Below are 5,970 nucleotides of genomic sequence, written 5' to 3'. Positions count from 1 at the left end.
TTAGTTTTACTTTGTGTACATATTCATAACAATAGTAGTTGTTAGGGTATTTTCTGCTTTCATTTAATAGTTTTCTCCAAGGAAAACTACTTTTTGCTTATTTGATAGAAATAAGAAATTCATCCCTGCTACAATACAGATCAAATATGTTTCCTTTTTTTTGTCTTATTATTATTTATTTAAATCTTTGATTCATATTTTTTTCTTTTTTTTCAATATATGAAATTTATTGTCAAATTGGTTTCCATACAACACCCAGTGCCCATCCCAAAAGGTGCCCTCCTCAATACCCATCACCCACCCTCCCCTCCCTCCCACCCCCCATCAACCCTCAGTTTGTTCTCAGTTTTTAAGAGTCTCTTATGCTTGATCAAATATGTTTCTTGTTTGCCAGTGCAAGTTTATATACATACATTTGATAAGATGTAGTGATCATGTAGTTAATACTCACTCAATTAAATCATCTTTACTGATTGTAAGTGTTGCAGTGCTCTGAAACATTCCAGCCTGGCCTGGCTTTGCACCACACACGTCTCAACTGATTGTGATCTTCATGACAACGTTGTGACTTGATTTTTTTGACCCCCACTTTGCCTATAATGTGGCCTGAGCGCTTAGAGTTAATACAAGTCCAGTTTCTTGAAAAGCATTTTTTTAATGTTTATTTATGTATTTTTTTGAGAGACAGAGCGCGAGCAGGGGAGGGGCAGAGAGAGAGGGAGACACAGAACCCAAAGCAGGTTCCAGGCTCCGAGCTGTCAGCAAAGAGCCCGACGCGGGGCTCGAACCCATGAACTGTGAGATCACGACCTGAGCCGAAGTCAGATGCTCCATCGACTGAGCTCCTCAGGCGCCCCAGTACCAGTCCCAATTTCTTTGGGCAACCGTATACAGGGCTGTTGTGAAAATCAGCGTAAGGGTCGAGTTACATGAGGGATTTGATCCCAACCTGGAAGAGTAGAGTTTGAGGTCAGGGAGAGAGAGAAACAAGATGGGCAGGGTCTGCTTTCTGTGGGCCAGGAGGTCAATGTCAGGTGGTGTTCTTGCCACAGGTTTAAATCCATTAGCTCTTCCTGGGGCGTGATTCGCTCTGCTTTTAGAGACGAAAAGGTGGCAGCTGAAACGGCAGATGTTTATCATATACGGAAATAAATTGGACTTTACTAATGTTTTTGAATTCCCTATGTTCAGGTTGCCTTCTGTTGATTATATATGCTCACTGGAATCTTATTAAGTAGGCACTAAATTTCCCATTATACCGGGGAGAGAATGAAAGTGGGAAGTGGTGAATTGATCTGCTTGAACTACACGGTAAAAAATAGAGCTGGGATCAAAGTCTGACAGCAGGCACTTTGTCGTGTGTATCCTTTGGATGGGTAAACTTTTCATTGAAAAGCAATAGAAGTAAAAAAAGAAAAGAAAAGAAAGCGATATAAGTTATCCTAGCATTCATTCATGTATTCAAGCGACATGCATTAGATCGACATTACGGGTCTATTTCAGACAGTTGGCTAGTTGTTGGAAGTGGGGAAAGGAAACGTGGCCTCAATCCTTAGGGAGTTGACAGTTTGTGGGGCAGACGTGTGAAAAGAAAAGCAGCAACAAAAAAGAAAGCCTGATAAACTAAACGCGTACAAGGACACCGGTGGGCACATTCTTACCCACTGCTGGAGCAGGTGTGAGTTGACATGAACGGTGGGGGATGTGATCTGGCAAAAAGCTCACCGAATACCTGTGTGTCCCCAGCATCTTGCAGCCCTCCTTGCGTGAGGGCCGTGTGACTTGTTTGGGCCAACGTGGGATGGTTGTGATCACACACGACAAGAAAGGTGAACTCTGGAAAGATGGGCTTATTTGTAAAACGAAATAAAAGGGAATACAGAGGTCAGAAATGTGACTTCTCAGTGTGGGAAAAGCGGGCGGCTTTGAATTTACAGATGTCAGAGGTGAGATTTTGAAAGAGCCACCGCCTGATTATATGTCGGAAAGTAAAGAATGAATTACAGGTGCGGCCTTTCCGCCAAAGCCCCACAGCCTCTGGGCTCTGGAAGGTAAATTAGGGATGGGCCATGAGGATGAGGAAGTAAAGGGCTCTGAGAGCACCTCTGAGTCGTGGGCTTGTGGAACAGACTGGAAGCAAACAGATTGGATGTGCACCGAGTTTTGAGGGAGTTTTACTATTAAAGGCGATCAGGAACCCAAGGTAAGTCCGTTGCTGCTCAAAAGCTTTAACCGCTGGGTTCCCTGAACATCCACAAAGAGGAGCAGGAAGGAAGGAAACCGCATATCCCCTAAGAGAATGTATTCCCCAAAGGCCACTTCACAGACGCCCAAGGGGACAAAAGGGGACCAAACCAGCGACAAGGATGATGAAGGAGAGCTCTGTCCTGATGCAGCCAGGACTTCACTCTGCTCCTTAGTAGGGGACCCTTGCAAAACCTTCTCTGTAAGGCTACGGAGCAAGGACTTCTTACCCTTTGTATAAATAGCCATTTGTAACTTCTTGTAATTATCCTGGTTCTCGACTGATGGAGAAAGCACTGTGTATCCCGCGGGGACCTTGGCCTTTGAGCTGGATGTAGTGATGGGGTGGGATTTGTCTGCTTTAGAGAGGATGGCGTTGTGCTTTATGAAAAGAAATAAGTGAGCAGAGAGTGTTAATCAGAGTGTAGACTATGAAAGATATTTATGGCAGAAGCTGTGAAGACTTGTATTCTAGGTGGTGAGGCTCCTGGGACACTGGATCCTCTGCGAACCGAGTTCTTAAACACAGCCCACCATTTTGGATATGCAACACGATTACCACGTGAGCTTTATTCAGTCAGGCAGTGGATGTTAGGGTCAGGTTGTTATTGTAGCTCAACCTAGTCTATCTTGATTTGCTGTGTTTGCCCTAAAGTGTCGCAAGGAGATTGCTCTCTCATTCTTTCTTGTTCTCTATCTGTCCTATCTATCTATCTGTCTATCATCATCATCATCTGTCATCTAAATATTTATTGATGTTCACTGAATGATACTGCAGAAGAAGCATCATGGTTTCTGAGTCGGGTAGGAATGGTCCTGGTGGTCAAGTCTTTAAGTGGAACACTGCAAAGCAGATAAGAGAAATCGCGCTAAATATGTCCACGTGGCAAAATATACAAAACATAATGTTGGTTGAAAAAAGCAAGTCTCAGGAGAGTACACACAATGGTAGTGCTATTAATATAATTAGAAAATAAAAGCGCACATAATTAAACATGCATTGGTATGAAATTCACTGCTTCTAGGATGTCGATTAACTGTAGGGAAGAGAGGAGGGAGGAACGGGAAGGCTCAGGCTGGCTTTAGTATTTTAGCCGTATCTGTAGTGTTTTCTTTCTTTTAAAAATGACGAACATGAAGCAAATATTCTAAGATCTTAATGTAGTTTAATATTGAAAGCAGATTCATAAGCGTTGGTTATATTATTTTCTATCAGTTGCTACATAATGACAGTTATGCTGACACTTGTTCAGCCCTTATCATAGAGGGGACACTGGTCTATACACTTTGCCTGTGTTCTTTAATTCTCATGTGATCCTATGAGGTCGGTTACGGTTATTATTCTTATTTTGTAGCTCAGGGAATTATTTGAAATTTCTCAATGTATTCTCTAGAATTTAAATTTCATCCCAATCTAATATTTTGTGTGAAGCAACGAATGCGATAATTTGTCATGGGGCTGCGGGGTATTCGTGATGGTGTAAGCAGAGAACAAAGATGAGCCCGCAGATGTCATTCATACTATCCATGAGGGACAAGGGACAAAAAGCCCAGTCGACTCTGTGGGTTATTCCTTACCTCATGTTCCCATGAGGGGAGTGGTGATTCTGGGTAGAAGGAGCCGTGTGAGTGAAACGGCAAGTGGATAGGCACTGCTGTGGGCATTGGTGGGGGTGATGGCTGTGGGGTGCGTGCGTGTGTGTGTGTGTGTGTGTGTGTGTGTGTGTGTATCTCCTGACACTGGGGGCTGGTGGTTCTGGAAAATGAAAGGATGGAGTCAAATAAGACTGTTCAGAAAAGTGTTGTGGGAGGTGGGACTGGAGAGAAGGATGCCAGGAGGAGACTGCTGTGGGAGGCCAGGCTGGAGGTGATGTGAGTCTGAGCCATGGGGGTGGCAGTGAGGACACAAGAGGGACCAAATGCAAGGGGTCTAAGTCGCTGGGAGGGACTGGATGAGGGATCCAAGGGGTGCAGGATTCTGAGGTGACTCCCGGGTTTCTGGCTTGGATGGCAACTCAGATGCTGCTGTCCTTCACTAAGACAGGGAACACAGGGTAAAGGTTAGTTCAGTTGGGGACATACGAAGCTTACCGTCTCTGGGGAATTACATCCAGAGGGAGACGTCTGGCGGAGCTGAGTCTGTGGCCCCGGGGTGCTGGGAGGAGACAGACCCTGGGGAGTCAGCAGGGGGTGGAAGCAGAATCCAGAGGATGAGGGGAACCCCCGTGGAGGGTCTCCAGAGGGAGGAGGAGGTGAACAGGGCTGGAGCCCGGAGCCTGGAGTCCCGGGAGTCAGGACAGAAGGAGAGGACCGAGCGGGAAGAAGACAGGGCTCCCAGGCCCAGGTGTACAGGAGAGCAGGTGCGGGGGGGGGGCTCAGGTTGAAGTGAGCCCCCAGGTAACACACCTGGAAGCTGGGAGTGAATGCCCGTGAGTTACGATGGTGACTGTGGAGCAGGAGGGCCGGTAAGTTTCAAGGCCGGGTGTCTCTTCCAGGTGCTGACTTAGGGGTGGTCCCGTCGGTTCCCAGCTTTCCTCTCCCTGCCGGGCTGCGTTCACTCTGGGCTGCCCCCTGCACCCTCAGAGGCCTTTCTGGGTTCTGACTGGAGAGCAGTTTGCAGGACCTCCCTCCCTTTCTTCTAACCCAGAATTCTGTCTCCAGGTTCTTCTGGACTTCCTCCCCTGCCAGGTGCTGTGTCTCGTGTTTGAGCAACTGGCCGTTCGCCACGTTGCCGTAAATGGCCTCGCGCCCTCACGTCTGCTGATAAGGGGAATGTTCATCTTTTAATGTTTGCGGGCCCTGCCCCCGGGCTCCCAGCGAAGCTGTGCTCTTACCAAGGTCACAACGACTTAAGCAAACTTCAAAGCGCGGGCTCTGTTTCTGCCCCGAGCTCGCATCGGACATCTGCTTTGTTAGCAAGTGGCCTCAAAGAAACATTTCAAACTAGAGAGTAAAAATCTCCCTGGGTTCCCAAGCCGGGAAGCCTGCGACCTTGCCCGTCCAGCAAGCGTGAGATCAATTTTCTGCAGTTTTCTGGAATGGCCTTGCTGCTGAGGGTTCCTAATTCTTGGCACAAAAACATACACAGTCCTGTCTCACACGTTCCTTCACTCTCTTCTTCGTGAAGATTGTGTATCCCTGGCAGGTGTCCTCGCTTGGGCTCCGATAAAACTCTCTTCCTTTTTCAAAAAAAAAAACAAATATTCTAAAAGGTTTGTTCATTTGGCATCGACACTGCGGCCAACGGAGGTCTCTGCTCTGTTTGGGGTTGTGCAGGGCCCGAGACCTTGACCGTTCTGCGAAGAGCTTCTTTTTTCCCTCCAGTTTTACTGAGAGAGACATTTGACATAAAACATGCCGTCACTTTAAAGCCTACGTACGTACGTACGTTTATATGCCGGGAAATGGTCACCACCGTGGAGTCAGCTACCCCATCTGTCACATCACAGAATTACCATTCTTTTGTGGGGACAACACGTCGCATTTACTCGCAACCACTCTCAAGGATATCATGCAGGGTTATGAACCGTAATCACCGTATTGTACATTATAGCCAGAACTTGCTCATCTTGTAACTGTACATTTGCCCCCTTTGACCCTTTCCTCCCCTTTTCCTTCACCCCACCCCCACCCCGGTAGCCATCATTCCATTCTCCTGGTGACGTGAGCTTTTCTGGACTCCACACATAAGTGAGACCACAAAGTGTTTGTCTTTCTCTCTCTGCC

This window comes from Puma concolor, chromosome B2, assembly GCF_028749965.1.
Source record: "Puma concolor isolate L17-30 chromosome B2, mPumCon1.1.hap2, whole genome shotgun sequence".
Taxonomy (NCBI): Eukaryota; Metazoa; Chordata; class Mammalia; order Carnivora; family Felidae; genus Puma; species Puma concolor.
Note: the sequence above shows the minus strand (reverse complement) of the source record.